The sequence below is a fragment of the Ammospiza caudacuta genome, unplaced genomic scaffold (assembly GCF_027887145.1).
Source record: "Ammospiza caudacuta isolate bAmmCau1 unplaced genomic scaffold, bAmmCau1.pri scaffold_39, whole genome shotgun sequence".
Taxonomy (NCBI): Eukaryota; Metazoa; Chordata; class Aves; order Passeriformes; family Passerellidae; genus Ammospiza; species Ammospiza caudacuta.
This window is the reverse complement of record NW_026683124.1, coordinates 1,097,157-1,108,513: the sequence shown is the minus strand read 5'-3', so window position 1 is coordinate 1,108,513 and position 11,357 is coordinate 1,097,157.

Genomic DNA, 11,357 nt, shown 5'->3' with positions numbered 1-11,357 from the left:
GCCGGGGTCATGGAACCATCTGCAGGCCCCAGGTGAGATATGAACTCTTTCAGTGCTTCCATCCTCCACAGAGTGAGAGAAAAGGACAAAGAGCAGGCACACAGAGGAGCAACAGGAAGACACCGAGGTGAAGAGGAAGTCGAGTCCCTGATGGGGGGGATGAGAAGATGCCTTGATCTTGGGGCTGAAATCCTCTTGTAAAGCTATGGAGAAGGATAGAATTGATAGATCAGACTCTCTTTTTCCTATAATGCAATGGAAAGTATGTGGAGATGACTTGTTCAACAAAGGCCTCCATGCTAAAGTAATCAAATATTGAAGTAGCTGTGATCCCATGAGAGGTTTGAATATTGAAAGAGAGTGATGAGACCCTGTGCCTTCAGGGAAAGAAGAAGAATACCTCTGTTCCCAATGCTGAAGATGATTTCAGAAATAGATGAAGAGCACATTTGCTCTTGAACAGCTCACCTTTAAACAACATGGCCCATAAACACATCTGTGGGAAAAGCTGTGAACAAATGGGAAGGACTTCACAATTGCAGATTTTTCCAGGCAGCTTCTATTCATAGAAATTGAGAGCCATGAGAGAACTCTTTTCTTATGGAGAAATCTCCCTATCACGGAAGAGAGACTTCTCTCCCTGAATGAACTGAAAAAAGACTATTCTAGAGGTGGTAAAATGACTGAAATTTTAGGTTTTCTCTCTTAGTATTGTCAGTAAGACAGAAAAGGTTATAGGGAGAGGAGAAGTGTTCTGAAAGTTTTGTTCTGATTCTTATTACTCTTTCTTCTAGTTACTATTTATAAACTTTTCTTTATATCCTCTAAAAGTTTTGAGCCTATGTTGCCTTACTCCTAATCCTACCTCACGGCAGGAAATGAGTAAGTATATTCTAGTGAGTGCAGTGCTAATTAGCCAACACTGAACCAACCACAGTATTTGATACATTGGCTGAGAAATCTCAAAGTGATGAACCAAAACCACTACAGAAAACTTCCTGATAAAATGCATTAGACCAGAGAGAAATCAAGGCAGAGCCATGGTTTGTCAGGACTTTCTTGATCCTCATGAGCTCCGTGGTGCATTTGGAGCTGAGCCCTGGAACCTCAGGGAGTGAGAGGAGATGGCACAAACCTTTCCAGGAGTCAAAGTCAGAGGAAACACCCAAAGTGTCTCAAAGCATGAATGGGTCTCACTGAGGTCCATCCCCAACACAGGCTCCTCATGGACTCCTTGGAGGAGAGAATTGGAGGCCATAATTGGACAAAAGACTTCTAAGAGATTCAGAGTAGAAAGGAACATCCAAAGTACCTTGAAAATCTTGACTAACTCAAAGTATTAATGAGCCCCACTCAAGGGACTCATTCAAGCAGATAATTGGGGCCATGATTGAACAAACCGCTCACAGAGTCTGTATCAAAAGGGAAACACCAAGTACCTTAAAAAAACTGAAGTACCTCGAAGCAGTAATGAGCCCCACTGAGTGTTTTTACTGACAAAGCCTCTCCAGGGACTAATTACAGCAGATAATTGGAGGCCATGACTGCACAAACCTCTCAGAGACTCCAAGGCAAAAGCAAAACCCAAAGTCCTTTGAAAAACCTGCAGTCCCTGGGAGCATGAAGGAGCCCCCAGGGCCATTCCTGAGCAAGGCTCCCCAGGGACTCCTTCCAGCAGATCCTTGAGGCCACTGGGATGTGGGCTAGGGGGAAGTGCTGAGGGCAGGACAAGGAGCTGACAGTGCCCAGCCTGGCTGGGGCTGTGCCAGGAGGCCCCAGTGCCTCAGGACAAGGTGTCTCTTCCCAGGCCTTGGTGGCACAGACCCTGCTGTGCCCCAGGGCACCAAGACTTGGCTTCTCTATGTCCCCACCTGTCATCACTGCCTGCAGTTCTCTGGTCTGCCTGGGGCCTGGGGACACTTTCTCAGTTGTGTCCCTCTCTGGGACCCATTAAAAGTCCAAGAAAGTTTAGAGCTGGATTCTGACTTGGAGTTCTGGAGAGGTTTCTTCAGCTCCCTCTCAGGGACTGATGTTCAAGGCCTGAACACAAAGCCCCAGAGGCTCATTAATGTCCTTGTGCTGTGTCTGTGCTGATGTGCTGGGCTGGGCTCCTGGCACAGAGGCAACTCCTGGTAAACAAGCAAAGCTTCAAAAGCACATTTCTCTTGATGAGCAGCTCTTCTGCCAGCCCAGCAGGGCTGGGGCACTGCCTGCAGCCACCCCATCCCCAGCACAGAGGCACAGAGAGCTTCAATCAGTCAGGGCTGGGAAGGTGCTGAGAAGTGCCTGGGGCAGAATCACTGCCAGCCCTTGGCACAGGAACCTCTGGCTGCAGGACAATGCAGCTGCAGCTCCTGGAGCCATCTCCTAAAGCTGGAACATCCCAATGCCTACAGACCCTGTGAGTACATTCTCTGATTGTCTCTTGTGCAGAGCAGCCAGGGGTGCCCAGGGCTGTCCTGCAGAGCAGGGTCCTGCAGCCCAGGCTGCTGTGCTGGGGCAGGGACTCTGCTGCCAGCCAGGGACAGCTCTCAGCCAGCCCTGGCAGCGGCTCCCAGCACTGGGGGACAAGGTCTGGGTGGGAGGAGCAGCTGGTCAGGCTTGGAAGTGTTCTCCTTGTGTGGGGAGGATGTTGCATTGTTCAGGACTGCTCCCAGCATGGCATTTAACTGCAGAACATTTCCAAGCAGATTATACCAGGGACCACAGCAAGGCAGGGGCTGCACAAAAGGGAAAATCCTGCTTTTTGAATCTACTAGTCTAGGTTGCCTGGGTAGGAAATTGCACATAGATATTCATCTCTCAGTTCAGGTTGGGAAAAATGAAAACATTTTCTCTCAGAGGTTAATAAACCTGGCAGTAACAAAATCAGCACAGGGCCCCTTAGAGGCATCATCAGTGTTGTTTTTCCAGCCTCCTCAGAGTTGCTCTGATGTTTCCATCAGAGCCTGCAGAGCCAGAGCTGCCCCTGGGCAGTGCCTGAGCTGGGAGGGGTCTGCAGGGCAGAGCTGAGCCCCCAGGGCTGGGCTGGGCTCTGGCAGCACTGGCAGGGCCCAGCCCTGGGCACAGGGAAGCAGCTGCTGGCAGGGACAGCTCCAGGCAGCAGAGCCCTGGGCAGGCAGTCAGGGGGAAAAACCCCCCCACACTATGCTGGGATATTAAAAGTCCTCTCCAAGCACAACTATTCGATGATTACTTTTTTTACAGATCCCCATGCCAAGACACTGCAAATGTCCAACAGCAGCTCCATCAGCCACTTCCTCCTGCTGGCATTGGCAGACACGCAGCAGCTGCAGCTCCTGCACTTCTGCCTCTTGCTGGGCATCTCCCTGGCTGCCCTCCTGGCCAACGGCCTCATCATCAGCGCCGTAGCCTGCGGCCACCACCTGCACATGCCCATGTTCTTCTTCCTGCTCAACCTGGCCCTCAGCGACCTGGGCTCCATCTGCACCACTGTCCCCAAAGCCATGCACAATTCCCTCTGGGACACCAGAACCATCTCCTACTCAGGATGTGCAACACAGCTCTTTTTTTTTGCCTTTTTCATGTCTGCAGAGCTTTCCCTCCTGACCATCATGTGCTACGACCGCTACGTGTCCATCTGCAAACCCCTGCACTACAGGACCCTCCTGGGCAGCAGAGCTTGTGCCCACATGGCAGCAGCTGCCTGGGCCTGTGGCTTTCTCTATTCACTGCTGCACACAGCCAATACATTTTCCCTGCCCCTGTGCCATGGCAATTCCCTGGGCCAGTTCTTCTGTGAAATCCCACAGATCCTCAAGCTCTCCTGCTCCAAATCCCACCTCAGGGAACTTGGGCTCATTGCAGTTAGTGTCTATTTTGGTTTTGGCTGTTTTGTGTTCATTGTTTTTTCCTATGTGCAGATCTTCAGGGCTGTGCTGAGGATCCCCTCTGAGCAGGGACAGCACAAAGCCTTTTCCACGTGCCTCCCTCACCTGGCCGTCATCTCTCTGTTCATCAGCATCTCATTTTTTACCTACCTGAAGCCCCCTTCCATGTCCTCCCCATCCCTGGATCTGGCCCTGTCAGTTTTGTAATGGGTGTTGCCTCCAGCCCTGAATCCCCTCATCTACAGCCTGAGGAACCAGGAGCTCAAGGCTGCAGTGTGGAGACTGATGACTGGATCGTTTCAGAAACATTAAACTGCTGGCCAATTTTTGCAAATCACTTGTAATAAAAGTAATCTTTGACACTTCTTGTTGTTTTCATTTTGGAGGTTCTTTCTCTTTTTATTTTATTTTTTCACCTTGTCCACTAATAAATATGATTGTTTGCACCATTTCTAATTTTCTTTCTCTTCACCCTCCCTGGGGCCACAGACTTTGTCGATGAGGGACTGCGCTCTTGGTTGCTGTAAAGGAACTAAAGGATCTCCCAGCAGAGTTTTCTGCCGAGATGGCCTTTGGTTGGCTTCTCTGGAGCTGCAGCAGCAATGTCTGTGTGCAGAGCTGGGGGAGATCAGGGCTGGCCCAGCAGATGTGCCCAGCAGCAGCAGCACTTGGTGTTGCCAGTGCTGCTGCTGTGGCCCTGCCCCGCTGCCCTGGTGGCCCTGCCCCGCTGCCCTGGTGGCCCTGGTGTTGCTGTAGGGCCTGAGTGCTCTCAGGGCTGGGCACAGTCCTGGGGGTGGCAGTGCCAGGGCTGCAGTAGGGACAGGCCATGGGCACTGGGGGAGCGCTGAGGCCTCAGCCCAGGGCCTGGGGGCTCCAGGCTCCTTGCCCAGGCTCTCTCAAGAACATGGCCAGGTCAATGCTCAGCACAGAAAACCCCCGTGAGCAGCTCCAGGGTGCTCATGTCTGTGTTCACCCACTCTGCCCCCAGCCTGTAGTGCTGCAAGGTTTGTTGTGGCCAAAATACAGGACCTGGCACTTGGGCTTGTTAAACCTCACCTTGTTCAATTTGGGCCCTGGATCCAGCCTGTCCAGGGCCCTGTGCAGAGCCCTCCTACCCTCCAGCAGATCAACACTCACACCCAGCTTGGTGTCACCATGGTTCCATCAGGCCCTGAGTGTCACAATGGTCTCCATGATTCCATGAGGCCTCCCAGTGTCACAATGTCCCCTTGGTTCCATGGGACCCCTTGGTTTCACAGAGTCACATGGATCCTTGGGCCCTGCAGTGTTGCAATGGCCCCATCATGACACCAGGTCCTGCTCTTTCACAATGCTCTGCATGGTTCCACTAGGCCCCACAGTGTCACAGTGGCCTCTGTGGTTCCAGCAGGACCCAGATGGACTCCTTGCTTCCATCCAGCCCCACAGTGTCACAATGGCCTCTTGGCTCTGTGCTGCCATGTCAAACACAGTGTCACCATGGTCCTCTTGCTGCCACCAGGCCCCACAGTTTATCAATGGCCCCTTGCTTCCGTAGGCGGATCACTGGGGAGGTCACTCTGCCCCGGACCCCTCACAGTTCCCCCCAGAGCAGTCCAACCTTGCTCATGCACAGCGGGGTCCCCTGTCCCCCCGGGTCCCCCTGCCCCCAGCCCCGCAGCCTCCCCCAGAGGATGTTCCACGAGATCGACCCCAGAGCCTGACACGGGGACGGGGGGACGGGGCCCTGCGGGTGGCACAGGGGGACAGGGACCCCCCGGCAGCGTCCCCATGTCCCCCAGGCCCAGAGCCTGGGCCAGGGCTCCATCACCCTGCTACCAACGAGAACTTGAGAGCGCTGAAAAAGTCCCCAGCAAGTTATCAGCAGAAACCAGATTTAATATTAAGGGACAGCAGCACAAAGTTCCTTGGCAAGAGTCACTCTGCTCCTGACTGGACACTTCAGGCACACCAAGGAAACAAAGCAAGAACAAAACCAAACCAAACCAAATCCAGGCAATCAAACCAGAAATGAACTGAGAACTGTCCCTGTGTGTGTGTGACACAAGGCAGTGAGGACAAGGATAAAAGAAATAAAGAGATAAAAGCTGAACAGAGCTCAAACTTAACAGGATTAACTGATACATTAAATTCACAATTTAGTCAAAACCAGCAGCTAACACTATTTCATCTAACTTATAACCTATGACTTAGCAATTTAACAGAGGAATAACAGTATTTAACTTAGCCTAATAACTTACATTAAAATAACAACTTAGCAAAAGAACAACTTTCAGAAGCATTTAACTTAGCTCATACCTCATTACTGAACATTTCTTACAGGCCTGACTGACTCAGCTATCCAAGGCACTCAAGCCCCTCAGAGAGCAGCATTTCTGCCACATTTCCCCAACACAGGCACTCCTGTGTGCACACAGACACAAAGAGTCAGTGCAAGGCACCTGTGAGAAATTCCCCTGAGAGCAGGAAATGCTCCCTGTGGGTCCTTTAGCATTCCCCTAGCATGTGAAGGGTTGAGCCTGGAGGAGTGGGGGGATCGGCCCAGGCTCCATCGTTGTTCAGGATCCCTGAGTGCAGCAAACGGGAGAGTTCCCAGCTGGGAGAGGCCCCACTCAGAGGGAGTGGCTGGCCAAGGAGAGCTCCAAGGGCTCCTTTTGGAGCGCTGAGTGCAGGGCCCCAAGAGAGGGGCTTCAGTCCCAGCAATGGCTCATCCTGGCCGCACTTGGCACCAACAGTTTTCTTTGGCAGTGTGAGAACAGGGATGTTGTGCCACAGAGGGAACACAAACAATTCCCAGGGCTGCTCCTACAGAACCCAGGATCTGGTTGGGCAGCAGCAGTGCCTGGAGCAGACAGTGTTTGTGATGAGCTGCAGAGGAGCTGAGCCCAGGGGCTGTTGGCCAAGGCCGAGGCCCAGGGAGCATTTCTCAGCTGGCAGGGCGGCCTGAGAAGGGGAGGGGGAATGCAGCAGCACAGGGCCATGGAACCAAGGGATCATTGTGACACTGTGGGGCCTCATGGAATCATGGAGACCACTGTGACATTGTTGAGACTTATGGAACCAAGGGGACTGTACTGACTGTGTGGCTCCATGGAATGTAAGGATCGTTGTGACACTGAGAGGCCCCCTCGAACCAAGGGTCCATTGTGACACCGTGGGGCCTCGTGGAACTGTGGAGACCATTATGACACTTTGAGGTGTCATGGAACCAAGGGGCCATTGTGACACTGCGAGACTCCATGGAGCCAAAGGTCCATTGTGACATTGCAAGGCCTCATGGAACCATGGAGAGACCATTAGGACACTTCACAGCCTCATGGAACCAAGGCACCCTTGTCACACTGAGGAGACTCATAGGATCATGGAGAACATTGTGACACTGTGAGGCCCCATGGAATAAGCAAAGCATTGTGACTCTGTGAGTCCTTATGGAACCAGTGAGACCACTGTTACCCTGGAGGTCCCCACAGAACCAAGAGGACCATTGTGATCCTGTGGGGCCTCGTGAAACCAAGAGGCCTTTGTGACACTGCAGGGCTGCATGGAATCAAAGGGCCATTGCAACATTGCAGGGCCTCGTATCATCAATGCTCCATTGTGACACTGTGGAGCCAAAGGAGACCATTGTGACACTGCAAACCTCCAGGGTCCAAAGGTGCATTGTGACATTACAGGTCTCATGAAACAGAGGAGTCCTGTGACATTGTGAGGCCTGGGGAACCACGGAGACCGCTGTGATCCTGCAAGACCTCATGGAATCATTAATACCACTGTTACACTTGGGGCCTTTTGGAACTTTGGGGCCACTGTGACATTTTGGGACCCCATTGAACCAAGTGTCCCTTGTGACACTATGGGACCCCATGGAAACAAGTGACCATTATGGTACTGTGGGGCCCCGTGGATCCAAGGCACCATTGTGACACTATGGGGCTCCACAAAACCAAGGGAACATGAAACATGTCTGGCTGGTTTGGCCTCCCAGGGGCTGCCTGACAAATCACCTTGGCATGTTGAGGGTCTCTTCTTATCTCCTATTCAAACAATGGGGCTCCGTGCTTTCCTTTCCAATTGAGAAGAGCTCTCCTTCTCCTCCAGGAACCCATGGACAGAACTGGGATTTTAAGCAAAGTGAAAATTTTCCAGGATAGAAATCCATTTTAATTTAGGTGAAATGTACATTTTTGAGTTGAGTCTGTGGTTAGAAACCATAGGTTTTTAGCCAGACTGCAAGGCCTAAGCTGAGTGAAGTTACTTCAGCGAAGGACAGAGATAAAGAGGGGGAGACAGAAGATGATAGAGACAGGGACTGCTGCAAGGGCAAATCAACCTGACCTCGGAATTCTTTCTGATAAAAAGGAACTAGTGGTAAAAGTCACAGGAAACCCATAAAAATGAATATGTATGAATGTATTGTGAAACTGTATACATATGTATTTGAGAGAGATAAAAACAGACCTGAAGTTCTCAGAGGTATGCATGCCTTTTTTGAGGAGACCAATCTCCTCATGCATCCAGCGCTGTAATAAACATACGAGCTTTACAACTTTTACAAAGTTGTGAGGTTTCTTCTTTTCTCCGCAAACCAGATTTCACCTCCAAATTTCCTTACATCCAGGGATTGTTCCCATAGGAATATTGCCAGGACAAGGCTGGCTGGCAATGGCTTCATGCAGTTCATCTCCCATCTATCCCCAAAACACTGGGGAAGGCTCCGTGCTTTCCTTCCCATGGGGAAGAACTGTCCTGCTTCTCCAGGTGCCCATGGTTGAAATTGTGTTTCCACCTCCAAAATTCCCTATATCCAAAGACTGCTCCCAGAATAAATCTGCCATTTCTGACAAGTCTGGCTGGCCTTGGCCCAGTGAGGCTTTCACCTGCCTTCTAAACACAGGGGCTCTGGGTTTCCCTTCTTATGGAAAAGAATTTTCCTTCTCATCCAGATGCCCATGGCCTGACTTGGGATTTCCACTCCAACATTGCCGTACTCTGAGAGACTGGAGGAGATTCTTGGCCTGAAACATTTCACGTTGCGGGGAGGAAGGGGCAGGTCCAGCCCTGGAAGCCCAGCCCTGCCCTGCCCTGGAACCCCAATCCCCCCAGAGCCTCTATCCCAGCCCAGCAGTGGCTGCCAGTCCCTGGCACAGCACAGGCAATGCTCCACAGCCACCTCTGCAGCCACAGCCCAGCTCCTGAGGGACCAAATGACCCCAAGTCCCACCTGGGGAAGGGTGGGGGAGACCCTGGGGGAAGGGCCCAGGGAGACCAAGGGGTATTGAAGGCTGACCACAAGGCAAGCACACATCTTGGCCCTACTCTGCTTGGAATTTCTATCTGTTCGGTGCTGGAATCCAGGAGTTGGTATCTGTGCTTGTGCTTCTCTGGATCTTTTTTTCTTTCTCTCCTTCTGTGTCTTCTTCTTCTGTTTCTGTACACCTGCAATTTTTGATTAACATTACATTGAACAGGCTTAGAGTGTGTGAAGCTGAATGGGCCAAGTCAATGCTTTGAGAAGTGGTTTTTGTTGATTGAATGTCTGTTGTAGTTTGACATGAGAAGAATTTTAACAAGTAATATAAAACTTGTTGTGTAACTGACAATCTGTTAAACCACTAAGATACTGAACAGGCCTCTGTGAAACACATATGTTAAAGACTATGTTAAAGCATATGTAAAGACATACGTTAAAGCATTGTGAGTCAGAGAGGAGCAGAGGGTGGAGCTTCCTCAGTTGCTGCTGAGTGGCTGAAGTATGTAATAGATCATTGAGCAGGTGTGCCGATTGCATTGTGAGTCAGAGAGAAGCAGAGGGTGGAGCTTCCTGAGTTGCTGCTGAGTGACTGATTATAAGAGGTGTCTGGGGAGCGCGGCGACCCGGAGCGCGGCGAACAGGGGTGTGGTGAGTCTCTGGGGAGTATACAAGGCAGTTCGTGCAGGCAGGCCAAGCAGGCAGGGTTGCCAGCTTTCTTGCTAGTAAGGAGTGCTCTGTGTTGTTTGAGGTCTTTCTACTGCCTGGTTATTTTTGAGGTGTTTGTCAGTAATGGTTTCTACACGGTCAAAAGCTGTGGCTGGAATAAGTGACCAAGTTGAGCCCTCCAAAAAGGTTGTGCCACAGACCCATCCGTGTCCAGAGTGTTTGAGCTTATCGGTGGCTTCAGGGAGTGTTGTGGAGGAGACCTGCCTGCGGTGTGAACAAGTGAATGACCTCTTTTCACTGGTGGCTGAGCTTAGGGAGGAAGTCAAAAGGTTAAGGAGTATCAGGGAAAGGGAAAGGGAAATAGACTGGTGGAGTTCAGCCCTACCATCTTTAAGAGAGGCTTCTGACCAAGAGACTGAGGACTTCTATGCCTCCCGCTCTCAGGCAACAGAAGGGCACCTGGTAGATGAAGAGGAGTGGAAACGGGTCCCCATTTGGGGAGGTAATAACAAAAAGTCCTCCCCCTCCCCATCATCCAGCCAAGTACCACTTCAGAATAGGTATGAGATCCTGGATAGAGAGACCCAACTAGATGATTTAGGAGAGAATTGCCTGCCCAGTGAACCCCCCAATTATGATTCATCTGCAAGATGGATCACTACTTCTAGCATCAAGAAGAAAAGAAGGGTAATTGTAGTAGGTGATTCCCTCCTGAAGGGAACTGAGGGCCCCATATGTCGACCAGACCCATCCCACAGGGAAGTCTGTTGCCTCCCTGGGGCCTGGGTACAAAATATCACTGAGAGACTTCCTGGGCTGATTCAGCCCTCTGATTATTACCCACTGCTGATACTCCAGGCTGGCAGTGATGAGATTGAGAAGAGGAGTGCCAAGGCAATTAGAAAGGACTTCAGGGTACTGAGTCAGGTAGTTGATAGGGCAGGAGCACAGGTAGTGTTCTGCTCAGTCCCTTTGGTGGCGGAGGAAAATTATGAAAGAAACAGAAGAATCTGCATCATCAACAAGTGGCTTAAGGGTTGGTGTCATTGGCAAAATTTTGGATTCTTTGAACATGGGGAAAATTTTACAGCATCTTCTCTGCTGGAACCAGATGGGGTACACCTCTCTGTTAAGGGCAAAAGGTTTTTAGCTCATGAACTGGCAGACCTCATTGAGAGAGCTTTAAACTAGGTTTGAAGGGGGAAGGGGAACCAGCTGAGCTATCTGGAAACAGGCCCAATAATTGCAAGGCTGAGTTAGGGGTGAAGTCAGTAGCCCAGATGAGGTACATGTATACCAATGCACGCAGCTTGGGCAACAAACAAGAAGAGCTGGAGGCCATGGTGCAACTGCAGAGCTATGATGTAGTTGCCATCACTGAAACATGGTGGGACGACTCACATAACTGGAGTACTGCACTGGATGGATACAAGCTCTTCAGGAGAGACAGGAAAGGAAGAAGAGGTGGAGGGGTGGCCCTTTATGTTAAGCAAACTTTTGATGCCATTGAAATTGAAACTAAGGCAGATGGAGTTTAATGTCTATGGGTAAGAATAAAGGGGAAGGCCAACAAGGCTGACACCATACTG